This window comes from Dysidea avara, chromosome 14 (genome assembly GCF_963678975.1).
Source record: "Dysidea avara chromosome 14, odDysAvar1.4, whole genome shotgun sequence".
Lineage (NCBI taxonomy): Eukaryota > Metazoa > Porifera > Demospongiae > Dictyoceratida > Dysideidae > Dysidea > Dysidea avara.
The window spans coordinates 6,370,573-6,398,433 of NC_089285.1; the positions used below are offsets into that span (position 1 = coordinate 6,370,573).

The 27,861-nt window shown below is 38.6% G+C and overlaps 1 long non-coding RNA gene across 30 annotated transcripts; it reads right to left on the bottom strand.

Annotated features, from left to right (window-relative positions):
• Positions 1–495: 495 nt before the first annotated feature.
• LOC136244472 (uncharacterized) lies at positions 496–26,721 on the bottom strand. Of its 30 annotated transcripts, none has more exons than XR_010695303.1 (16): positions 26,594–26,721; positions 24,972–25,017; positions 24,632–24,711; positions 21,973–22,471; positions 20,942–21,035; positions 18,741–18,904; positions 15,578–15,733; positions 14,054–14,130; positions 13,909–14,003; positions 12,230–12,330; positions 10,196–10,387; positions 7,690–7,897; positions 7,060–7,216; positions 5,845–6,001; positions 4,630–4,786; positions 496–879 (listed from the first exon to the last, which is right to left on the bottom strand). It is a non-coding gene; the product is annotated as an uncharacterized lncRNA (long non-coding RNA). The 30 variants fall into 30 exon arrangements; XR_010695297.1 differs by lacking the exon at positions 10,196–10,387 and adding an exon at positions 12,456–12,531 and having other exon boundaries at positions 14,054–14,072; positions 26,594–26,720; XR_010695298.1 differs by lacking the exon at positions 10,196–10,387 and adding an exon at positions 12,456–12,531 and having other exon boundaries at positions 26,594–26,720.
• Between the last annotated feature and the right edge of the window lie 1,140 nt (positions 26,722–27,861).

Consider the following 27,861-nt stretch of genomic DNA (forward strand, 5'->3'; position numbering starts at 1 on the left):
ACTTTTTGGATGGCCTGAAGATATTTTTGAGTTTAGCTGTGCCTAACCAGACTGTCATGGAGGAATGGTTTTAGGGTGATATTTTTTGGTTTGAAAAGCCCAGTTCTTCATTATCAATCCCTATACAGTACTACCGTACTGTATGATACAAATTAGGGCTGACACGATCATTATATGGTTTTTTAGTATTCAAGTACTCTCTAGAGTTAATGATCATGTACTCACAATTACTAGTTGCAAATAGTCATACCCATTTGACATGTTTTGTACCAACCTTTAACAGTTTACAGCTTTTTTTCAAGTAACAACAATGATACACACACTGTATTAAAGTACTGATGTGACCAGAAATTATGCCAATCAAACTCTACAGCCTTCATCGTGTCACTCTCTGATGACAATACATCATGTGAGCTGGCTCACATGATCTTAATGAGTACTAGAGTACCAATTTTACTATCTGAGTACGAAAATTCTTAATGAGTATTCGTCAAGTATTATTATTTGTTTCAGCCCTCAAATACTAAAAAATTACATCATGTCTATCACTTTATGTAGTGCATACTATTATGTGTGGTACAGTCCATCAGTCAATACTACAACAGTACACCAACATCAAACAGTTTCAATAAACTGCTTCTGTTCTTACAATAACAACAGTGTTCTTGCGTGGCTGCAGCAGTTCCAAAGCATGTTAAATTTCTGCATTAAAAATTGATCCATCCAAGGACTCTGTGGTGATGCTCTGTCCACTAGTGGTTGCTGTATCAACACTTGAGGTACTTTGAGTTACATTCCTTTTCTTGATCTTCACTCACCGTGTGCAGTCTTAGGGTTATTACAGTGGGCACAAGACTGATAATAGGTGAAGAAAAAATACTAGAAAGAACAATAGGAAGATTTAAAAGCATACTCCGTGGGTCCCTGAACACAGTGTGTGTGTGTGAGGAAAGATAAACATGTACAGTAATACTATTCTAGCATATAAAGATGAGTGATATGTTAGTACACAATTAAATCTGAGGGATGCTGTATAAGAATGACTGTTCTCTTGCTAAATTACCTCACTAGCTATATTATTTCAACTATCATACCTCTAGTGTGATTCTCTCTGAATTGCAATCTCACCCATAGTATTCAATCTCACGACGAAGCAATGAAACTTAAAACTTTCAACAAACACTAAATAAACTCTCTACAGTTCTGGACATTTCCACACACAGTTTGTGTCATGTGATCCTTCTCACATGATACTGGTGTTTAAACAAGAAAATGGTGTTGATAACACTGGACTGAGATATGGGTATACTGACTGATAGTTTAATAGCAATTAAGCTGCAGCAATAGACAGTAAGCATACAATAGGTAAATAACTACACAGCAATTATCAGCCTAAGGGCACATTTCTCATGTATGAGGCTATTTGTCCGGTTCCACATGTGTAGACAAAAAGGTTGCTAAAATGAAAATATATATATAATAACCTGCAACACTTTCATGGTTAGAACCATGGACCACTGATGTGTGAGATCAGTGTAGTACCAACTGTGCTTCCATTGCTATAGTCTGTTCGTGTTCACCTGAGCCCTCGTTTCTTGTTAATAACTCTTGTTACATGGGCCAGCTGTCCAAACATTTAGTAGCAATGTGAATCCTTTTAAACGCCGGAACTGGTAATCAAAAAAGCGCTTTAATACCAGCAAGAACAAGTGAGTTATGAGGCTTTAAAAATATCCCATACATTTAGTATGGACGATTCAGGCGTGCAAACATGTTTACAGTAATTATGAAAATATGCTTGTTCCAGTACAAAACCATTGGGAGTGAACATGTGTTCACCCCTTTGATATTACTATATTTGGCAGGGCTCAGGTGAACGCGTACCCACTATAGCTACCCACCTCCTCTACTTTTCTATCTTATAAATGTGATTCAAGAGGTAATCTGTACAACCTACATGTATATACCTGGGTATAGGCATAGCAACCGGGGGGGGAGAAAGAGGGCTGGAGCCTCTCTAATAATTTTCTGCCGTTAGTTTTCAAAAAGATCGAATAACTCTAATAGAACAGTCAGTTGATCTAATAGAGCAGTCATTGTGTTTCAGAAGGTTAAACCCTCAAAATTTTCCTGTGGGGGCATGTCCCCAGACCCCTAGAGGGATAATGCTTTGCATGTTGACTGTGCTTGACAACTGCATAAACAGAGTCCCCCTATCTAAAAATAGTTTGCTATGACTACACGTGAGTGAAGAAGAAACCAAAGCTGAACCCGACCCTAACGCTATTACCAAGAGTATATAATAGAAACCAAGAGTATCGAACAGGTGTATTACCCTGTGATTAATGATTGCATAAAGTAACATGGATATATCAGTAATTGTTCGTTTTCATTACCATTAAGGTTTGCTGTATTTAGCTAAATTTGGCCACAAAATCAAGTGAAAACATGATAGGAGTTAAAGGGAATTGACAAATGTTAAAATTCTGGTACTACCAAGAGGATCCCTGAAGGCGTAGCAACACGCTTGTTTGTGCAACCATTGTTTTAGCAAGCTGGAGTTATCTTGGGTCCTTACTACACTTTCCTTGTACAATAACTGTTGATACTTGGTTGAATAACACAGAAAACTGGCAAACAAAGACCCATTGCCATGTGCGCATTTCAAATTACCACTTTGTGTAAACAAACAATTACTGAAATATCCCTGTTACTTTACGCAATCATTAATCACGGGCTAATACACTGTTCGACACTCTTGGTTTCTATTATACTAGTGGGGCAAAAAAATTATTAATTTTCAACAAGTAGAATAGGGATCAAAGATTTGATTTTGAAAAAAACTGCGTAAACAAGAAGTAATAGGGATGATAATCCACAAAATTCTATGCATCATCAGTTCAAAGCAAGTTATTTGAATAGTGTACACTCAATTTGCGATTCCTATTTCAACATTTTAACAAAAGTTAACCACAAGTTGAAATAGGAATCGCAAATTGAGTGTACACTATTCAAATAACTTGCTTTGAACTGATGATGCATAGAATTTTGTGGATTATCATCCCTATTACTTCTTGTTTACGCAGTTTTTTTCAAAATCAAATCTTTGATCCCTATTCTACTTGTTGAAAATTAATAATTTTTTTGCCCCACTAGTTTCATGATTTTTTTCATGTCCATGCACATGGACTACTTCTTAAATATACGTTCAACAGTACATGATTGTTTAATAAAGAAACCCATTGTAATATCAACTGGCAATAAACAATTACATAAATAAGTTTAATAAACAATTAGTTAACAATACAGTTAACAATACAGTAAACAATACCACTTTCCTTTGACGAGTAGATAAATCCACTAGTGTGACCGTTTACTGCAACGAAGCGGTGCGAAATCTCAACACGAGTAAAACACACGCTTGACAAAACGTGGTCGACTCCAATTAAAGTGCTGAGTATACGGAGTATCCCTATTTTCATTTTTCAATCGCGTACGGAAGGGACACACCCCTTTTCAATTCGAAATTTACCAGTGTGTTCCAATAGCTTACAAGCCTTGTTATGTCGACTCTTAGCTGGTAAACAGCTGAAGAATATAATAGAAAGTATACACGAAAGGCGTACAGTAATAGTTTAAGTGACGAGGTGCGGGCCACACCCCCTTCACTGTCTCGTAATGAAGGAAGTCTAAAACCCGAGTTTCAGTGAACAATAGTTATGTTTAATGTTTAGTGTGATACAACTTGATGCATTTTAGTCCTGTGAGCTAAAGCAATGGAATTTTAAACAATTCTATATTATCATCTGTATGGCTTCTCGATCGAATGGCGTCTCGAAGAGTGATTCTTGCTCTATATCTCGCAATCGCATTAGAGAGGGAAGATTTTAATACCACAGACCTGGGTACGAATGTTTTTTAAATACGCCATACGTTTTTAGGGCTGATATCTACTTCCTATGAGCTGTAGGCGCGCGAAACAAGAAAGAAAGAAAGAAGAAGAAGATGGAGAATCTAACCATTTTCAAAATTTTAAAAAACACCTAAAACCATTTCCCTTACTTTTAATACTTGTTGGCTAGTGTTGTAAACACAAAAGAAAGGTCTAGAATGTTTTAGAAATAAAATCTAAAGCCCGGAAGGCTGCTTTTGGCGTGCGTTCTATTAGAGTGTTTTGAAAAATTTCTGCCTGATCCCTATTATGTACCACTACCGTGGTACATGATACTCTTGGTATATGCTATGAAGGTAAATTTTTGGTGAGTTTGAGACATGCTATGGTTGGCACTTGCTCCAACCCTAGCTCCCCTTGAACTCACCAACCTTTATACAACTAGTGTCCTTGGGTGAGTGCCAGATGAATAGCCTGAATAAGTAGGTGTCTGGAATCAGATGAATAGCCATTACGTTATTTATTTGTTGGTGACATAATTTTAACCACATCTTTTTATTTTATTAATTATTATTGTTGGATAATGTAGCTATGAGGCAGGTACTACTGTATGGTCCAGTTCCCCCACCCCTTCCTGTCGGTGGTCCTGTTTACATACATGTAAAGTATATGTGCAGTTAAGATGCTATCTGGTTATGGACGTCCTTACCTATTAATAATAAACTCTTATTAATTACCTGGAGGTGTTGGTCTTTTAGAATACAAATTGTGTGAACTAGTTTCTCGCTTCTCCAAGAGAGCAGACAGTGCATCTTTGAACTCTTCTAAATCTCCACTTGATATAATTATAACAAACTGCTTACATGAGTGATCTGAACACTGAATCACTCGTATCTATATAACAAAACAGTACATACAGCTGGTGATTTCACAAACACGAAAGGCGTACAGTAATAGTTTAAGTGACGAGGTGCGGGCCACACCCCCTTCACTGTCTCGTAATGAAGGAAGTCTAAAACCCGAGTTTCAGTGAACAATAGTTATGTTTAATGTTTAGTGTGATACAACTTGATGCATTTTAGTCCTGTGAGCTAAAGCAATGGAATTTTAAACAATTCTATATTATCATCTGTATGGCTTCTCGATCGAATGGCGTCTCGAAGAGTGATTCTTGCTCTATATCTCGCAATCGCATTAGAGAGGGAAGATTTTAATACCACAGACCTGGGTACGAATGTTTTTTAAATACGCCATACGTTTTTAGGGCTGATATCTACTTCCTACGAGCTGTAGGCGCGCGAAACAAGAAAGAAAGAAAGAAGAAGAAGATGGAGAATCTAACCATTTTCAAAATTTTAAAAAACACCTAAAACCATTTCCCTTACTTTTAATACTTGTTGGCTAGTGTTGTAAACACAAAAGAAAGGTCTAGAATGTTTTAGAAATAAAATCTAAAGCCCGGAAGGCTGCTTTTGGCGTGCGTTCTATTAGAGTGTTTTGAAAAATTTCTGCCTGATCCCTATTATGTACCACTACCGTGGTACATGATACTCTTGGTATATGCTATGAAGGTAAATTTTTGGTGAGTTTGAGACATGCTATGGTTGGCACTTGCTCCAACCCTAGCTCCCCTTGAACTCACCAACCTTTATACAACTAGTGTCCTTGGGTGAGTGCCAGATGAATAGCCTGAATAAGTAGGTGTCTGGAATCAGATGAATAGCCATTACGTTATTTATTTGTTGGTGACATAATTTTAACCACATCTTTTTATTTTATTAATTATTATTGTTGGATAATGTAGCTATGAGGCAGGTACTACTGTATGGTCCAGTTCCCCCACCCCTTCCTGTCGGTGGTCCTGTTTACATACATGTAAAGTATATGTGCAGTTAAGATGCTATCTGGTTATGGACGTCCTTACCTATTAATAATAAACTCTTATTAATTACCTGGAGGTGTTGGTCTTTTAGAATACAAATTGTGTGAACTAGTTTCTCGCTTCTCCAAGAGAGCAGACAGTGCATCTTTGAACTCTTCTAAATCTCCACTTGATATAATTATAACAAACTGCTTACATGAGTGATCTGAACACTGAATCACTCGTATCTATATAACAAAACAGTACATACAGCTGGTGATTTCACAAACACGAAAGGCGTACAGTAATAGTTTAAGTGACGAGGTGCGGGCCACACCCCCTTCACTGTCTCGTAATGAAGGAAGTCTAAAACCCGAGTTTCAGTGAACAATAGTTATGTTTAATGTTTAGTGTGATACAACTTGATGCATTTTAGTCCTGTGAGCTAAAGCAATGGAATTTTAAACAATTCTATATTATCATCTGTATGGCTTCTCGATCGAATGGCGTCTCGAAGAGTGATTCTTGCTCTATATCTCGCAATCGCATTAGAGAGGGAAGATTTTAATACCACAGACCTGGGTACGAATGTTTTTTAAATACGCCATACGTTTTTAGGGCTGATATCTACTTCCTACGAGCTGTAGGCGCGCGAAACAAGAAAGAAAGAAAGAAGAAGAAGATGGAGAATCTAACCATTTTCAAAATTTTAAAAAACACCTAAAACCATTTCCCTTACTTTTAATACTTGTTGGCTAGTGTTGTAAACACAAAAGAAAGGTCTAGAATGTTTTAGAAATAAAATCTAAAGCCCGGAAGGCTGCTTTTGGCGTGCGTTCTATTAGAGTGTTTTGAAAAATTTCTGCCTGATCCCTATTATGTACCACTACCGTGGTACATGATACTCTTGGTATATGCTATGAAGGTAAATTTTTGGTGAGTTTGAGACATGCTATGGTTGGCACTTGCTCCAACCCTAGCTCCCCTTGAACTCACCAACCTTTATACAACTAGTGTCCTTGGGTGAGTGCCAGATGAATAGCCTGAATAAGTAGGTGTCTGGAATCAGATGAATAGCCATTACGTTATTTATTTGTTGGTGACATAATTTTAACCACATCTTTTTATTTTATTAATTATTATTGTTGGATAATGTAGCTATGAGGCAGGTACTACTGTATGGTCCAGTTCCCCCACCCCTTCCTGTCGGTGGTCCTGTTTACATACATGTAAAGTATATGTGCAGTTAAGATGCTATCTGGTTATGGACGTCCTTACCTATTAATAATAAACTCTTATTAATTACCTGGAGGTGTTGGTCTTTTAGAATACAAATTGTGTGAACTAGTTTCTCGCTTCTCCAAGAGAGCAGACAGTGCATCTTTGAACTCTTCTAAATCTCCACTTGATATAATTATAACAAACTGCTTACATGAGTGATCTGAACACTGAATCACTCGTATCTATATAACAAAACAGTACATACAGCTGGTGATTTCACAAGTATAAAAAGTGTATAATACACAATATTAATTTGTGCTTGTATACAGGGCCGCCCAGAGAAATTAAGGGGCCCAGGGCAAAGAGTTAAAGTGGGGCCCCAGAGGCAAGGAGGTTTCCATTCTAAATCACAACTTCACCCAAACTGTAAGTTGAAGACCAAAAAAAAAAAAAAAAAGGTCACAACCCACTCACAATGACAATAGCCACCCTTCACCAACCATATCTCCTTATCTATAAGTTTGCTACACTGCTCCTCTGAGGAATACTGTGACTGCTCTATTAGAGTATATCAATCTTTTAAGCAGGTATTCGGGGGGCCCTGGGCCCGGGGAAAAATGCCCCAGTTCCCCCCCCCCCCCCGTGGGCGGCCCTGCTTATATATGATACTAGTAAGCAATTATAAAGTAGACAAATAATTTGTACATTAATGCACCTTCACAAATATTCCACCTTTGCTCTCTCTCAAATCAACACGGCATTGTGTTTCTGTGTCACTCCAAAGAACACGAGTCTCCAGTTGTTTTTTGGCGACGGCGCTTCTCTCTTGACACTTGGCTCCGCTCATTTATCTTTCTCAAGAGACCATCAAGAATACCTACAAGACTTTAAGCATGATTCCATTCCATTTTGATAGTACGTGGCTATAATCAACAACAACAAACAGGATAATATGATAATATTATATAATCTACTAGTTACATGAAATTGCAGAAGAACCAATGTAAAACACTTTGGGTAATCATTTTTTTTCAAATAGGCGGATACCATCGCTACACGGCACTTGAGAGAATTCCTTACAATGGATGAATGAAAATTTTGAGGGTTGTCACCCATACAGATGGTGAGAAGTCCAGACTTAACAGTAATATGTGTCCAATTATACTGTGAGGTGTTTCTCTGGTTCATTATCTTGAGTACTTTTTTCACTACAACTTTAATAAATAATTTAAAGTCTAGCTATGTAGCTATTTAACTTGTCCACAAGACAGCATTTAACATTGTTCATCAATTATAATTCCATATATGGCACCACGGTGTTACTTTTGCAAACACTTGCAGGCAGTGGTGGAGGATGTGGGGGGTGGGGGTGCGTGACCAGAGTGTATAGATCAGGGGCCCCAGAAACTATAGCCATTTTCACGATGTCTCAGAAAGTTCATCAGAATTAGTTTTATACACACAATTTGAAGCATTTTCAACTAAAACACCAACTTTTTAACCCATAATATGCTATAGTGTATTTGCAGTCAATAAAAACCTCTTGTGACAAAGTTTTTAGCTGTTGACTACAGTACAAAACAGCTTTTAGACAGTTGGAAATACTTGGTACAGGTGTAACACACCAACTCTTAAAGTGAAAGGTCAGTGGTTAAATTCCCACAGTAGGCAAGTACTTTTAGGAATATATTTTTATGAAGCACTTTGACTGCTCTATTAGGGTATTTTAGTGTTCTATTAGAATATATCAATCTTTTTTAGCCTCACTCCAATTTCGGCAAGATATTCTAAGGGTGGCTATATAGACCCCCCTCAGCAGACCGAGGGAAAGCTTCAGCCCCCCACCGCCTATGGCTACAGGTACTGCAGCGAATCTTCCATCATGAAAATAAGTACCGCGCATTAAACATCATGTAAATCTGTTCATCTAAGTAGATAATGAGTTACTATATTGTTGAAGCCAAATGAATGATTTTGTGATTTCAGTGTGCCAAGCCAGCATACTGAAAATGATGGCTGTTTAGCATAGTATCTTGCCAAATATTCTCTAGGGTAAGAGCTTCACCAAGTTTGTGGATTTAGGATTCAAACAAACATGAAATAGAGAAAAACTGACAGTTTTTAAACATTACATTGTCTGTAAACAACACCAAAGGTCAAATCTGAGGTGGTTTGTCATATGCAAACTTTGCCAAGTTTCATGCTTTTATCCAAAAGTACACAAAAAAGGTCTATTTAAAATGCTTAGAACCCCGACTATTTGTAAGTATAGTATCTAACAATCATTCAAATATGTACAAATTGAGCTGGATCCTGAAAAACACCTAAAAATTAAAAGTGGATTTTTTTTTCTCTTGAGAGTAAACACTTCAGCCAACCAGATGATTAACGGCAACACCAAAGGTGTCTGCAACAAACTAGTATGGTTTGGTTCCATTACAAGTTAGAAAAAGGGCTGTAATGGAGATTACACTTTTAAGGCTTACCCATAGGAAATGTATAGTGAAAATGTTGATTGACTGTAAATATTATGTCAGACATTTGAACGAAAAGATTTAAAATATTTTTAGCAGGTCAAGTAGTACTACAAATGAGCCAAATTTCAACATGGTCTGTAATTGCATCTATGAGTTATTAAATGTTTTTGAGGATTCAGCTCAACAGGTACATGCTATACCATAGCTAATACCATAGTAATTATCCCCTATAGTATATTCCATACAATTATTATTATTATAATAAGGCCAGGCAAAGTAGATTGCTAGTTTCTCATCAGCCACTTCCTCATTTTGATGCAGGCGGGCAGTCATTGAAGCACACAAAATCACAACAACAGTAGGCTAGCCATTTCTGTCACTACAAGGATTATCAAGAGTCTTAAAGCTATACATTTTACTACCTTCCCTAAGAAGAAAGAATTAGCTGAAAATGATAGTAATTGTAATATTTACACAGGGAATCCACCCAGTAAAACTGACTTACATTGGAGCCCTGCACATAGCTGAAAATTATGTATAGTTTGTCAAAATCCTAGCACAGCTGATAATTATAGCAGTAATGGAGGTGGCAGGGTTGAAGGTGATGCAGGCAAACTATAAATACAGTTTGGTCGCTCCATATTCCAAATATGAGACCAGGACAAATGACTTGCTGTGTTAATTTTTTTTAATTCACAGAGGTTGTGCTATAGATAATATATGTCACGTACAGTATATTATCACCTTGCATTTACTCAAAAGTTTTTAAGGTTTACTGCTTCTCACTGGTGGAATGCAATACCATCCGACTTCCATCCTACTATCACAGACCTCCACTACCAGCAATTCCACCATGATTGTACTTCGGAGGTTCCAGGTACAAGGCGCAACACTACCTAATGGTATTGCCCTCAAGATTTTGTTGCTATAGACAGCCTTTAAAGCAAAAACTATAAATAGAATGACCTCACTTCCTTCAGCTAGTCGCCTGTTTGAGTTGCGAACAAGAAGTTGTCAAATACACTATATATGTATACAATGTATAGTGTATCAACTCCATGCAGACACACAATGTAATCACAGAGTTGATATGAAAGTGGAGGTTATTCCATCCTTGATACCATCGATAAGGCGAACACATGTAGACTCTATGTATTTTTGTAATTTGTGACATGAATTTCTATTTGCTTGAAATCCACCTGTACTTCGAAATTAAAATCTATGAAATTCAGATTTTACTGTTCCTACGAAAATTTCTGGTTCGAAAATAACCAGCTATATGGTAGTATATCAGTTGACAAACAATATAATTGTATCTTTATTGATTCTGGTTGTAATTCTATTTCTCCAGAAGACTGAGTTATAGTGGAGTAATTAACAGCCACTGGCGAGGCAATCAGCTCGATCAGGGTACAACAGCAGCAGCAGCAGCAGCAGCAGCAGCAGCAGCAGCAGCAGCAGCAGCAGCAGCAGCAGCAGCAGCAGCAGCAGCAGCAGCAGCAGCAGCAGCAGCAGCAGCAGCAGCAGCAGCAGCAGCAGCAGCAGCAGCAGCAGCAGCAGCAGCAGCAGCAGCAGCAGCAGCAGCAGCAGCAGCAGCAGCAGCAGCAGCAGCAGCAGCAGCAGCAGCAGCAGCAGCAGCAGCAGCAGCAGCAGCAGCAGCAGCAGCAGCAGCAGCAGCAGCAGCAGCAGCAGACAGCATTGATTCCCAACAATGGCCATTATGGATAGTTTACTGCACTCACAAATCAAGGGGGAGGCACTATATATTCTGTACTCTGATCTTCGTCCTCGGTCAAAACAAAAGTCAAGCAAGAAATTTGCAGTAGGTCAAAAGACAGGCTTCGATTGTAAAAGGTATACCACAATTGGTACTTTTACAGTTACAACATAACTGTATTTTTATGAAAATATGCAAGAATTTGGTCAAGAGTCAAGCATGGATTTTAGCAAAGGGTCAAGGCATTTTTCTTTTTACTTTGATCCAGGACGAAGATTGGAGTACAGGGTATATGGAGTATCACCCCCTTGCAAGTGTCATTCTCTGATGCTTGTGAGAGCCTAAGTGAGATGTGATCTGTGTACATGACAAGAGGTGCAAAGTTGCTTGAGTAAATAAAACTTAGCTTTATTAGTTGGTTTGTCAATACCAATTTAACACTCCTGGAGCTGGCCTTTATTCCCGGATTTTGGGAGCCTGGAGATCCACCAGACCTTTTTCAAGGGGGTGTTATGTCGGCTCATGCTGTAGGTAGTTCTGCGACTACGGTCAAAGTCTTGATCAGGGAAAATTTCACCTTGACCTTTGACTTGCAGCATTTATTGTCTTTGACCTATGACTTGAGCATTTCTTGTCAAACTTTTGACTTCCACTTATTTCTCTATTTTCCTATACACACCTGCACTTGTAACCTAGTATAATATTTTTAGTGCGTGCTACCAGCAGCTAGGAGAGAAAAAATCGTTATAATTACGGCAAAATTCCTGTTGGAGCTTTAAAACATCTTCATGGAGATCCTTACTTCTTGTGAATTACGTATAATCCCGTAAACTTGATAATTCTACGTATAGTTTTCGATTGTGGGTTTCAAACCTTCCGTATCGTCTTGACCCACAGTAATAGCTATTTTGTGGCCTTGGCCGTTGACTTAGAGTTTGACCGTAGTCGCAGATCGACCTACAGCAAGACCCTGAGTGACACCCCCTTGCTTTTTCCTCTCCCACACACAAAGCCATTTGGGTATATACAAGACTACCAATATTACGCTCATAATCACGTACCTCATCTCCGGCACAGATTTTGATAAACTTTTCTTTCTTTCATATGGCTGCTTCGATTTTCATCCCGAAATCCAATTCCTTCCTCCCCATTTATAAATATCCTGTACAGGTGCGAAAGATAAGCACAAGTTAAATATATACATTGTGTTAAGCCCTAAACTAGAAAAAGTACAAAGGAAAGCAGCAATATTGTAGTGATTTTTCAATGTATTTTAGTGTCACTAACATGTTAAATGGGATGCAGTGGACAATCTGTTATTCCCCAGCTCAACAGTATGTCTGTGAAGTAGGGAGTCAGAGACCTGTAATTGAGAACTGCTGAATACAGAAAAAAATCCCAGGTCAGGCAGTGACTTAGCTGAAAGTGCCTGAGGAGCCACACAACCTGATCCGGGATTTCCCCTGCATTCTGCCAGTACATCTTGACTTATCATTTTTTTTCTTTATGGGTCAACTTATTAGGCAACTACCCCTCTAGGGACCTGAGCCTGTACGACACTTTAGTTAGAAGGGAATCAGGGATGGATAAAATTGTTAATCTTGTTGAAACTGAAACAGGGAACTCACTCATCAGGAATAATTTACTTACCCGAGGACATTAATTGATTCAAGCAACCATTTTAGAGCCACAGATATCTCATTTAAAATATTCCTTTTTTTTTACCCAGATGCAATTAAATTGTGGAACAAATTACCAGATATTGCAATTAATTGTACAACATTACAAAACTAAAGATTTAATGATTAGCTAATATTTGCACACAGCTAATGCCACACCTTTACATGTAGTCTGGCGCCGCCCGCCCTCCGCAAAAGAATACTTTTTGCGAAGGGGCGGGCGGCGCCAGACTACTTTATATGTACGTTTACACTCGCTTTTCGATTTTCAAGAATTACTGAAAACCAGGGGGATTTTTTTTATATACATATTATCGTCACTCGGTGAAAATCGAAGAATGCCTAGAAGTGAGTAGCACTCTGAAGAGCACACCCTCAAGTTATCAATATTAGTCAGAGTATAGGGTGACCAAACTATACAGGCATACTGTAATATGGGTCACACTAAAGAATGATAGAATCTTTCCCTTACACTTGTTGATCACTATCTTAAATTGCACTGCAGATATGCTTGGACATTTTTTGTTGTATACAGAAGTAACGTGGAAGTTTCAAGAAAATGTTTCATCAATATAAATTCCCAAGTACTTGGCTTGTGGATCTTAAATACCACAAGCACTTGTGCTGTGGTATTTACACTTGCTTGACCTTCAGCACTTGTGCTGTGAAGTCTAATAAAATAAATAAATAAAATACACTATGGCTGACACAGATGGGTAGAAATACGTATCCACGCACTGCCCAAACGACTATGTTATTGATCATTCGTCTCATTTAGTAACTGTCAACTAGTCGAAACTTAGCAACTACACTGAGCCAAGCCTAACCTGTAAACTCAAACCCATAACTAAACAATCAACGTCGCCCAATATAATGAAAGTAATATCTTTGAGCTGGTTGGGCATCAAAGCCATGAGCAGGTAATATCTTGCATGGCAATATGCAGGTTAAACCGTAAGCAGTGCCTTTGAACGCCCACACAAAAGTGGTACACGTATAATAAGGACACTATAAAACCATAGTACATATTTACTATAAGATATGTACTGCATTGTACCTACCCGTCATTCAATGGTTTCTGGCCAGTGGATGGTTGCCATAGGAACAGTGTGAAGTCATTAGATCCAGACACAAGCAGTTCTTCACTGATCACTTCCTAATACGGTAATAACCAATGTACTATCAGTACCTATTACTGGTACTCACCTTCACTGGTGGAGGTCACCTGTGTAGAGTAGAGATTCAAATTAGCAACACATTAAATAATGTCATTACGTGAGGGGCTAGAAAATCAAGAGCCTTCTCCATATACTATACAATACCAAAATGGCTTCTAGAAACTTCACAGATACCGTATAGTGGGAAATTTTCGAAAGGTCAAATTTTCAAAAACGAGTGCTTGATGGTAAGTTCGAAAAAATATATTTGATACAGTTTCTCTCTGCCATTACCACGTCGCACTGTAGATAAGACAGATTTATGAACCTAACTGGAGGAAGCTAACAATTGTTGTATTGATCACGTGTATGTAGCTACAGTAGAATTTGCTGCTTTGATTGTTCAGTATAGACAAAGGCTGTGGTAGAATCATGTCTAGCTACTTATTCCTCCTTTGTGGCTTGAACCATATTGTTTGGTAGACTATACATGGCTTTAATCCACTGAGTGGCCTGCAGATTGAGCAATCACTACTTAGCGCTTTTCATCACTTCCAGATATTCACTATCATTTCACTCAGGCTGGAATAATAATTTTCTCGAGCTCTTAGGCTCCAAGACTCATGGTGACACTCATGGTATAGCTTGCATTGTGTTTGCCAGTGGCCTAGTACCTATAGTTAGCTAACTGATAAAGTAGAAAACATGCAGCACTTACCCTTGTTTATAGTTTGATAGGTGTTTTTCTGGTAAGAAAATTACATAAATATGTTATTGAAAAGGCATTGTCGTTTCAAATTTTTTGAATATTTAACCTTTCAAAAATTTCCTTTTATACAGATATGTATGAGGTCTCTGATACTGTATATCAATTAAATTTGGTGGTGAACTAAATTTGTTGACTTGGTGATTTGTTGACTTGGTGATTTGTCACTAAACCACCAAATTAAATTTTCTTCAATATTATTTTGATACCTTGGGCCCAAGCTTTTGATACCAGTTGCAGAAGTAGGTTTCGACATCCCAAGTGTGACTTCGTGGATACTACTTAAATACACCTTTAAATTATCACATGCAAATGGGTGTGGATTACAGACTAGACTAGATAATAGATACTAAAAAACTCATACTTGAATAGTGGGCATGGCTCCACGTAAGCTTGCAGGTAGCAAGACATGAATTTGTGTGCAGCCATTGATAAATGGGTGAGGCTCTACGTATGCCTACAGACAGCAAATGATCATGATAAGTGGGCGTGACCCATGACTGCAGAAGGACCTGGATTTTCTTTAAAGCAGATCAGACCCAGACCTGTCCCATGAAAACGACTCTGCCAGACTTATGCATGCAGTGACTGAATCCATAATATTTCAGCACAAAAAGGATTGTACGCTACAGCACACACCTTACACCACTCATGTGCACCGCCAATTTTTCAGTGACAGCATTTCGCCAAATTACATTTTTGCCAACTGCAATTTTATAGCAAATCACCAAATATCAGTTTTTCCAATATTTGTTGTTATACGGTAGGTCAAACAACATTACTAGCCAGAGAACTACTACACAATACCTTCTGGCTTGTCATTAGCTGATTCATATGGTCCAGTCCTTAACACATAGTCAGTGTTAAGACACAGTGTGTTCACCTGACAGGAGCTCACATGATCCAGTTACTACAACATGTACACCACTAACCCAGCTGCAGTGACCATGTCCTGATAGTGTCCTACATAACATAATATTCCTATGGAAGATGATGGAATTCTGCTTTGTGGTAGGGATGTCACGATAGTCGTGACATAAATATCTCCAAATAATGCACACTTTTCTATTCATATTGATCAAATTTGATGCAATAAATATGAGAAAATTGACAAGTAAGTACAAGCAATGCTGGTTGTTTGTTGATGTCATCTTCTATATATATAAAGCTGAAAAGCTGTCTGTCTGTCTGTCTGTCTGACGGTCACGCTGCTTACTCACCAGACTTGGCGCGAATCGACATAGTCTGTGCATAGATACTAAATACATAATGGATTAGAAACGCAATACATTTTACGGTTACGGGCTCGATACGGTCACGTGATGATATTTACGGGGCACAGCAGCATTTTCAATAGGCACAATACATTTTTGTCGAATTCGCCCAGAGTTTTCTCGAAAACAGGTGTCTTTTTTAATTCTTTCATCCTTTTTTTAGCACTCTCGAAGGTATGAACTTTTCTTTAGTATAGCATGTATCGCTAGACTTGTTTTCACAAAGCCAGGAAAACCCCCACAGCCACTACCGTCATGTAGCCATTCTTTCGCTTCGCTTTCGGAAAGTAACTGCTGTACAGTGCTAAAAATAATTATTTTGTATTCATTACGATGTGGCGAAACTGTTCAGCACTTCTAAAACTTCGTACGTAATACGCCCTATGCACTAAAACCCCCACAGTAGTTTTTGAACACAAATTTCGCGTTCCTTCCTTCACACCTTCGGTTGTACGAAACGACTAACCTTCAGTCACAAACCAATAAATAGCTGAATCATTTAGCAATGATTTAACGCTTTATAAAACCTGTAATAGTAGTCTCAGTGTTAAGAACAACTGCAGTTTGCACACTTGGTATCATTGCCATAAATCACGTGACCGTATCGAGCCCGTAACCGTAAAATGTATTGCGTTTCCAATCCATTATGTATTTAGTATCTATGGTCTGTGCTGATAATGAAGCGCTCATCATCCGCCTACTCTAAGATTGTTATCACGAGTTCACGCGTGCTTCCGTTCGGTCTCTACAGCGCGTAGAAGGCCAAGGTGTAGAGAAAACTTGAGCAACATTCCTTTGAAAACCACAGTACATACTGTTCAAGTGGTAGAACGCCTGACTAGCATGTAAGAGGTCGTGGGTTCAAATCCACGTGTTCACAGATTTTTTTCTTTCTACTCAGTACCTTTTTGTGAACACCTTTTTAAAACACGACTTTTAGCTCATCATATCTTGGCATGCAAAGTACGTATCGAGGCGGGACTTTAGCGAAATTAAACGCCCATCATCTGGCAACTCGAGTGTTGTTGTAGCAAATCAATACGTGCTTTTGTTCGCTCTTTATAGGGCGATGAAGGCACTGGTGTAGGGAAGGATCACTGAAAAGTTGAGCTACATTCCTGTCAAAACCACAGATAAACAACTGTGGCGATTTGTGCACCTCCCTTAACCCCAAGTTATTATAACCTGCCAGGGTTCAATCCCCGCCTAGGTCATAACTTTTTTTTTCACTTTTGGGACCTTTTTGATGCACCTTTTTGCTCTATCTGTTCCATGCAAGTCTTCATCTACAAACTCTAATGATCAGTGTTTCAGCACTGGCACTGAATTACTTCACATAATAGGGACTCTTATAGCACTTTTGGGACAGGGCAGACTAATTGCCAACATATTTGTCCATCTGTGTGTTGGTCCAGTGTGTTGTATTAGAGTAGGTAAAAGCTTCTTTCACCAGTATCCAGAATATCTACATCTTTGTTTTAAGCACATAGGTGTGCACTGACATAAAAAACTGTTTGTTCAGACTTACCTCAATACTGCTGTAGTAATAGGCAGCTTGCATGATTGAACAAATACTACTGTGCATCTGAAAAATGATAATACTGGAACCATGCAGATCCATAGTTTACACCGAGGAACTGCATCTGACCTGGCACAACTGTTTCACTATCCTGCTTACATGCTTTCACTCTAAAGATTCATACATTACCTTATTGGTCAATTACACTGCAGGTGTTTCAAAACTGGGTTTTTGTATGGAAAGAGGTATATGTGTCACTGCAACATCAGAACTGAAAGTGCATAGGACAAGTTCTGAACTTTTGCTTGCCATGCAGTAACTATAACTGCAAATTGTGTTGACTTTAAATTATGCTCAAGTTCATTTCTCTTTGTGACAGTCGGTAAGGTAAACATCAAAATGTAGAAACTGAAACTGTACCGTGTGTACACAACCTGTATGTAATGTAGGGTATACTGTATACAATTGCCTTAGCTCACATGCAGTTTAACTAATTAGCTAGCCGTGCATGCATGCTTCACTATAAATTATTATGTACTGCATAAGGATCATGTACTTTAAAGCACTATCGACATACATGCTACACAGCAAATATAGGACACTAATATTTATGCTTGGTTCCCAATATATTAATTATTGTTGCATTAGTTCTCATGTAAAGCAGCAAAGGTTTCGTTTGTTCTATACAGCACGTTGAAGTCACTGGTAGGGAAGATGCACTGAATAATTAAACTACATTCCTGTCAAAACCACAAACTATAAACTTTAGTGTTTTGCATCATTAATGACATAAGAAAACCTCATGCTCTTTAAAAAATGTGACATCACCATGTACCCTACATAGCTACATTAGCAGTGCTGGTGTTTAATGCTTAGTCCCTCTTCGTGGCATTAAAATGTTTAATGTGGAGATGGTCCTGCACATAGGGCAGGTACCAATGCTAGTAGTTAATATAGCTGATGTTTAAGCTGATATTTTTGCATATTTGAATCAAAATAGTTATACAGTTTCATAAGTAACAGCTTCAGTTGTGAAACTTTAAGAATTGCTTATGCCGTGACATAAACCTCTAATGACATGTGACATAAAAATTTCTATGTCGTGACATCCCTACTTTGTGGGTACGGATAATACATGTACACACACATGCACAAACATACATACACACTCACTCACACACACACGCACGCACACATCACGGTCTCTCTACACTTCACAGTCGATGAGGTATATATCAGTCCCTCTCCTCCCCATCGTACACAAGTCACTGACTGACTGTGACCAGTTAATATCATCACTGAATGAGCCAGCCTTGTATCCCATATGTGAACTGTACTATCCTATAGTGTGGAGTACATACACTACCATCCTATAGTGTGGAGTACATACACTACCATCCTATAGTGTGGAGTACATACACTACTATCCTATAGTGTGGAGTACATACACTACTATCCTATAGTGTGGAGTACATACACTACCATCCTATAGTGTGGAGTACATACACTACCATCCTATAGTGTGGAGTACATACACTACTATCCTATAGTGTGGAGTACATACACTACTATCCTATAGTGTGGAGTACATACACTACCATCCTATAGTGTGGAGTACATACACTACTATCCTATAGTGTGGAGTACATACACTACCATCCTATAGTGGGGAGTACATACACTACCATCCTATAGTGTGGAGTACATACACTACCATCCTATAGTGGGGAGTACATACACTACTATCCTATAGTGGGGAGTACATACACTACTATCCTATAGTGTGGAGTACATACACTACTATCCTATAGTGGGGAGTACATACACTACTATCCTATAGTGGGGAGTACATACACTACTATCCTATAGTGTGGAGTACATACACAACTATCCTATAGTGTGGAGTACATACACAACTATCCTATAGTGTGGAGTACATACACTACTATCTTATAGTGTGGAGTACATACACTACCATCCTATAGTGGGGAGTACATACACTACTATCCTATAGTGTGGAGTACATACACTACCATCCTATAGTGGGGAGTACATACACTACCATCCTATAGTGTGGAGTACATACACTACCATCCTATAGTGGGGAGTACATACACTACTATCCTATAGTGTGGAGTACATACACTACTATCTTATAGTGTGGAGTACATACACTACTATCCTATAGTGGGGAGTACATACACTACTATCCTATAGTGTGGAGTACATACACTACCATCCTATAGTGGGGAGTACATACACTACCATCCTATAGTGTGGAGTACATACACTACCATCCTATAGTGTGGAGTACATACACTACTATCCTATAGTGTGGAGTACATACACTACTATCTTATAGTGTGGAGTACATACACTACTATCCTATAGTGTGGAGTACATACACTACTATCCTATAGTGGGGAGTACATACACTACTATCCTATAGTGTGGAGTACATACACTACTATCCTATAGTGTGGAGTACATACACTACTATCTTATAGTGTGGAGTACATACACTACCATCCTATAGTGGGGAGTACATACACTACTATCCTATAGTGTGGAGTACATACACTACCATCCTATAGTGGGGAGTACATACACTACCATCCTATAGTGGGGAGTACATACACAGGTGGTTATGATCACTGTACACAAAGTGTTATAACTACCAACACAATTAATGATAAATGTACACAAGGACCAAAAGTATAAAGCTTGTACAGCTTCTAGAAAAAATGTTACAGTGTGTTACATCAGAGCTTATGATAAGAATTCTCTGTTGTCCTGCCACAATGTCCTGGCAAACCAAAATTGGCCGGACAATTGCTAAAATTGACTGGACATGTAGAAGATGAATGCCCAATATGTCTACTGTAGCATAGCAAATGAACATTATAGTGGTAAGATGTCACATGCCTTACTGCAGCTGTTATGTGGTCACAGTACACCAGAGGGTTGGCATTGGTACATTTGTGGCCACTCCCTTGGGGTTGTAAGAATGTATACTATCTCCTGGCAACCAAGTGACTGTTATTGTTGATGCATGCAAGCTCAGCCCTTAGGCTCCTTCCTTGTGCTTTGATGGGACACTATGTCCGGACAAATTGCATTATGGTCAGACATCTATGCAATTTGACCGGATTTTGACCGGTGTCCGGACGTTATCATAAGCTCTGCTACATGTAGACCTACATGTAGCTAATTGACTATACTTTCCATTGGCATCACAATAAAAGCTAATGGAGGTAAAAGCTAAGTCCACACCAATCATTTCCAATAGTTTGACTTTACATTTACAAGTCCCATACAATTCAGTCTCACAACTATATGCAGAATGTCTATATATGGTCTGTATATGAGCATACTTACGCATTGGTCTCCATGACAACCATGTTATCCACTGTCTGTGGCCAGTTAGGAATTTCCCCAATTGTTTACCAGTTACTGAGTCCCATATACACACCTGTAGATTGTATGATAAACTGATAACAATTGTATCATGGTGTGTAGAAGAGAAATTTTCACAAGTATTGGATATGTCTCACACTGTGTAGTAGCTAGGGTATTAACATACTGTGTATAAATGTGTAGTATAGTGGAACCTCTCTTAATGGTCACCTGAGTTGGATGGTCACCTCAGCAAAATGGCCATGTGACTGGTCCCGACTGATTCCTAAACAGTTTGTATAGAAATAGTTTGCATTAAGCGGTCACCTCTATAACACATATAACAGTCAGCTTTTGGAAGCACTTCGTTATACAAAAAAGCCTCTCACAAAGCAGCCACAGCAAGTCATAACAGTGAGTAAACCAGTTACACTACTTTATACTTCTATAACATTTTATACTCACAGTTGTGTTCTGTATAGATAAGCTTATAGCCACTCCATGGGTTTGTCTCTTCACACGATTCCAATTAAAGCTCACCCCACAATATGCTAATTTTTTGAATTTATCTCGGAATTTACAGTTGTGTAGTTACCAGGTAACTGTCTTTCCAGTATAAAAACCATAGCCTTTCCTTCACTGGCTTTGTAGCAAGGCAGCCTAGTGATAAATCTGATAATGTCTCCATATAGTGGTTTCTCGCTCTTGTTGGTCATCCTTTCTGGTTTCTGCTAGCTACTTTGTTTATGCTTGTTATGTAAGTAATGGATTGAAGAGTAGGCATGTGTGAGGATAGCTATAATCCCAGGAACCTTTGTATAAAGGTCAAACCTTGGTTTGTGGCCATTGGCTGCTTTATAGAGATATGATAGTGAGTTAGGCAGCCACCTCTCTATAAAGACCAAATATCTCTGGCCCGAAGGTGACCACTTTAGACAGGTTCCACTGTAGTAGTAGTATTATTAAGGGTGGTAGAGGGAAATGAGGTGGACAACTCCATACATTTCACTCACCTTACCAGCTTTACAACCTGATGCAATCTTCTTCCCATCTGGTGACCAGGCAATACTGAGGATCCAATGGCAGTGAGCTACATGTATGTAGAGCAAGAGAGAAAGATAAGATACTACATCAACCTTTTAGTATGTACACTACAATAAGGTACCACTCAATTGTGTTAGCTATACAAGCACATTTCAACAACAATATGAACACCTAAAATGATACTTTTGATGTGACCATTGTAGGAATTAATTGTGAACCACAGTGCTTATATTTCAGCAGTTCCTTATAAGCACAAGGACTCCACTGAGATGAAATTCAGTCCTGGCACTGAGATTATGGGAGTTCACACTGATCCACAAACATGCCATAGGAGACAAGACAAAGTGTTAGGAGATCACACAAGGACTGTGTTGATAGTATGTCAACAATTGGTAGTTTTTCAGCCTCACATGCTAATGATCTCTCATCAAATTGGATTTATGCACCACCCTCTGCAGTCAGTTTTATCTGAAAAAAAAAAAAAAAAACTGTCTCACACCTGGAATTCAAATACTCAAACAACAGTTAATGCCAGAAGGCAATTCCAGTACTTTATAAATGCTCAGGTCATTTATTGGTCTAGCTAATTCTACCAGTATATTTGTGCTAGATTTGCTGGAATGGCCACACAAGTGGGCAGTTGAACATGACAGATTAATGGTCTAAAGTAATCACTATTGTAATTGCTTGTGGTGACACATTTACATTACGTACAGATGTCTCAGATGTGGGACTTGGGGCTGTCCTGTCAACAACCTATAATGTTGTTGAGTATGCAAGCAGAGCAACACAAAGCTACAAAACAGTGTCTGGCAATGATAAGGGCCACTGTGAAAATTAAGTAGGTATTACCTGACCATTTGCACATTACAAATACTTGGGTCATCAAAGTCTAGCAGGGCTTGATCACAATGTCTGCCCTTAGAACTTCATGCATATAACTTCCAAATATTGTTCATCCTACTGGCAGACCAAACCAATAAGCTGATTCCCTACAGCCTAATGCTTTAGCAGCATTTTAGAGGAATCACATGCTTTTGGTAGTCAATACAACAAACTGTTGCACAGAGTGGTTAAGTCCCTTCAACCAATACAGACGATGATGATCGTAGCTGACTATACTGTACATCTTTTGTCACAAAGTCAAGTCTTCCACTACTCAACAATAGTCAGTTATTGATTGTGGAACAGGAGGAACACTCACAGCTCCTACTGCTCATGTAACTACATACCAAACATGTCACTACTAAACTGTCCTACTTATGAGATCCTGTTTAACTGTCAGTGGCTACCTAACCAGTACTGGTCTATCAATCTGACTACAGTGAGGAGAAACTCCTTCTAGTAAAATGAGATACGTAGTATATGTCACGTGTCAGATCAGCAGAAACACTCTAATCATAAAAGAGAAAGAGTATACCCAGCTAACCCTGGACAACAAGTCCTTCTAGCAATGAAGAAGCTAGATGCACAATAGACAGCACTTTGGATGGTTACAGAAATGAAAAGGCTGTCAACTGTACTACTGAGTATAGACACTGCTAAATGTTAAGTCCATATCAAAAGAATGCACCCCCGATACACAGAATACCATGATGGAACAAGACTGGAGAACTCTCCTGTTTACTTATGAGTCAGCTCAGACACAGTCAACTCATTATACATTAGACATCATCTCCTCCACAACTAGACTACATCATGTGTCTACTGGACAAGTCGTCAAGACAGTTCAGAGACTTGGTAGGACACTGAAGACTCATAAGAGACATGTGATAACTGAACTATTTGTATATACTATTGTACATTAATGGTTTGTATTATACAGCTATGGAGACTAATATATGATTGTATCCTTCTTATACACAGTGTCTACCGGCCTACTTTATTCCACGGACTGGAATGGCCTGGACTGGACTCGTGGACTGAACTGGAAACAGCTTTTAAACAATAACCCAGGAATTATCCATCTCTTGCAACACTGGAGACACCACCATCGAGCTACAACTGCTGGCTCTTCCTTACAAATCAAGATACTAGCGCATGCACTAATTAATTAGAATACACTTACGATACATGCCGTACTAGCAGTAATACAGCGTCATAAAGGCTATTCTTGTAGCGTAGATGTTTTCTTTGTTGTTTTAGCACTAGTGTTACAACTGTAGAGATGAGCCAATAATTAATCTTAGCAGGTAGCTAGGTGGCACCACCAGGCAAGGTGATGGGGCTATGCAAATAATCTGGCTCATCACTACAACCCCAACACTAGTGTTAAGTACTGAAGCAACAAAGGAAAACATGTACGCTACAACAATAGCCTCTGTCACGCTTTATCACTGCGAGTACACGTGTATTGTAAGTGTATTCTAATTGATTAGTGCATGCGCTAGTGTCATCTGACTTGTAAGGAAGAGCAGTACCAGCAGTTATAGCTCGATAGTGGTGTCTCCAGTGTTGCAAGAGATAGATAATGCCTGGATTATTGTTTAAAGCTGTTTCCAGCTCAGTCCACCAGTCCAGTCCAGTCCAGTCCGCGAGTCCAGTCCAGTCCGTGGAATAAAGTACGCCTATTACCATGTGATCTGTATCTTCAACACATGTACACAGTACACACTATACTATACACACCTTTACAAACATGATGAGGAGTCTCCGTACTGGTATCCTATAATCTAACAGTACAATCACCTGATCCACTAGCTAGACCCCTGTACAACATAATGACAAGTTATATGAACACACACACACACACACACACACACACACACACACACACACACACACACACACACACACACACACACACACACACACACACACACACACACACACAAACTTGTACTTTACAGCAATTGGTTCAAAATAACCCAATTGTAATACTGAGAATGGAGCTGGACTGTAATCACAATCACTACACACATCTACATAAACTTCCGACATTTCATAAGGTCTTTATACACATACTCACCTTCTATCAGGACTAAATGATACTGCTATGACAGCCTCACTGTGACCTGTGTGTAACAACAGGAACATAGTAATCACTATCAATATGAAGTGCTCTTTATCATACAAGTTCATAGTATGAACTTTTAGCTGTAGTAATAGTCTAACAGGAACATCTCTGAGACCACAGAATGTGGACATGTTTACAACTAAACACATGACATGATAATCCCAGTCCAGCATAAACACACTTCACTCAGATTTTCACAATACATTTCCTATGGGAAAGCCATATAAGTACAGTGTCCATTACAGCCCTTGCCTTGTAGTGGAGCCAAACAGTGCGTGTCTGTTGTTGACACCTTTGCTGTTACCACTAATCATCTGGTTGGCTAAAATGTTAACTCTGTTGAGAAAAAACTCACTTTTAATTTTTAGCTGTTTCTCAGGATTCAGCTCAACTTATACAATCCCTTCGAATTGGAAAGGGGGCTTATCCCCACGTACATGAACAAAAATGAAGAGCAGCTTTGAGGCTTTGTCGAAAGAATTTGTGGGGAAAAACACTGCAGTCAAACTATAAAACAGTTTAGAAGATACTTCTGTGCATATGTTGTTAAAAGTGGTTTGTTTAACAAGCGCTTCCTTAGCAGTGCATAGCAATGCAATTGACGAATTACAAAAACTTCATGAATTACAAAATCCGAGAATTAATGAATCTTTAAGTAATAGTATATATATTCTCTTACGTGTGTTGTTATTTGTAATTGTTTGTTTATCACTGTGAGTTATTTACCTTTAGAATTAATTATGTGTTGTTGCACAACATAATAAAATAGTAATACATATTTGGTTAATTTCAGATGAGTTAGCTAGCTGCATGGCACCTGGTAGTTGAAAATCCATTTTTTTGTGTACTTGAAGCTATGCAAGACTGAATTAAATATGATGACAGTGTGGGAACCCATAAATGCAGACACATTCATTAGAGATGTACCGATTCAACTTTTCTGAGCTTTACCGATACAGATCCAATCTAGGAAATTTATTACCAATCTATCGATATTGTACTGATCTGATATCAGTTATCTAAGATGGTGACTGATCTTGTACCAGTAGTTCTTTAATAACACTTTATAATTTCAGACTAAGCTAATTGGTCAATTGTTTGCTGAATGATGATCACAGCATTGTTACAAGAGTCAATACCAATGGTGGTGTGGCCTCAATTACACCACCAAGACAATCAGCAGTGACAGCATCCACAGATTTTAATACATGCTCCTACCAACACTGTGAAGCAGCTGTTTGTCTCAGAGATTCTAATAGTTTAGTGTATTTGATGTGGTGTAGCACCATTTATTATTTTCTGTCAAGGACCTCTGGTAAGTTCAAGGGTAACTCGCGCGTATTTATATAGCTTCTCGTGGAGTGGGTTATTCAAGCTCCATGCACTTTTGGGTGTCCATGTGAAAATGGTGTTATATTATGGGTTTCGGTTTTCCATTAGAACTTCTAAGTGTGATCAAGGTCACAGGATTAAACTTGCCAAGTACCCGTGTAGTACTATTTCCTGTCATAGGTCTAGCACCTTTCCCACGTTGCCTGCTGTCTCGAGAGTACACACATGTGACACTACAATACCTGTATTTCATGTTCTCGACGTCTGCTAAATCAGCGCACTGCCCAGCTGTCTTCATCGCGTCCGAAATCGCACATTGTAGCATCACGTGGATTCTTACATCACATGATTACAAAGCAGACGCACGCCCATGAGGATAGCTCTCAGAGACTCAGACATAACGAATATTTATTACTGTGCAGAAATCAAAAGAGATTATAACGCACAGGTATTAATCATATTACAAAATTGATCAAGTGTAGGGGAGTTAATTACAATGGGGGGGGGGGGGGAGGGAGATGGAGCGAGTTCCATGACTTAACAGTGGAGGGGGAAAAGGAACAATTTATATGCCAGTTTATAATTGGGTAAAGTATTCTCTTCTTGAATCGCGTTGATTGGGGATCAGTGAGTTGGAGGGATGTGTAAATTTCTATTGATTATTTTATACATAATAATGAGTTTGGCTATGTTCCTTCTGGTTTGGAGGCTCTGTAGATCTTAAAAACTCTAACATGTTGGTCACACTGGAGTATGGAGAAAATTTGTTGAAGCAGAATCTGGCTGCACGTCTTTGTACAGCTTCTAGTCTCTGAATGTTAACATTAGTGTGGGGGGCCTATACGGAGGAAGCATATAGTTCAAGGATTGGATGAACCATTGACTTGAAACATATCGCTTTAATATTTGAGGGACATTGTCTTAGATTACGATGCAGGAAACCATTTACTTGGGCAGCTTTATGAGCAACAGACTGTATATGGTTGTTCCATGTAAGCTTACTGTCAATTAATACTCCAAGGTATTTGGTGGTTGTAACTTCCTTGATAAGGGGATTTTTGCGATAAAGTAAGTATGAGTTATTGGGCTCTTTTTATTTGTAATATGTAAAAATTTGCATTTTGAAGGGTCGAAAGGCAATTACCATTTAAGGGTGCTCAGTACAGTTCACTTATATGGCTTCCCATAAAATTTAATTTGTTCTATAACTTGCAAATGGTTTTAACAAATGTTCTGTACTTTTTTACTGGATAACACTAGTACACAGTTTAGTCCAAACCCCAACTGCTAAACTTGAATTTTGCTGAGCTACAGTTTTCCCTTTATACTAGAACTAGTCCCACAGTTTACACACAAGAGCCTTGATACTTTTATGATATACTATGCTAAACAGCTGTGCATTTTTATTTTTGTCTTTTAGCTTCTCAATCATCACATAATTATGTGACCCTATTTTGGAAAACCATACATTTGGGCACATAGTCCAATTTTCTTTTTTATAGCTACAATG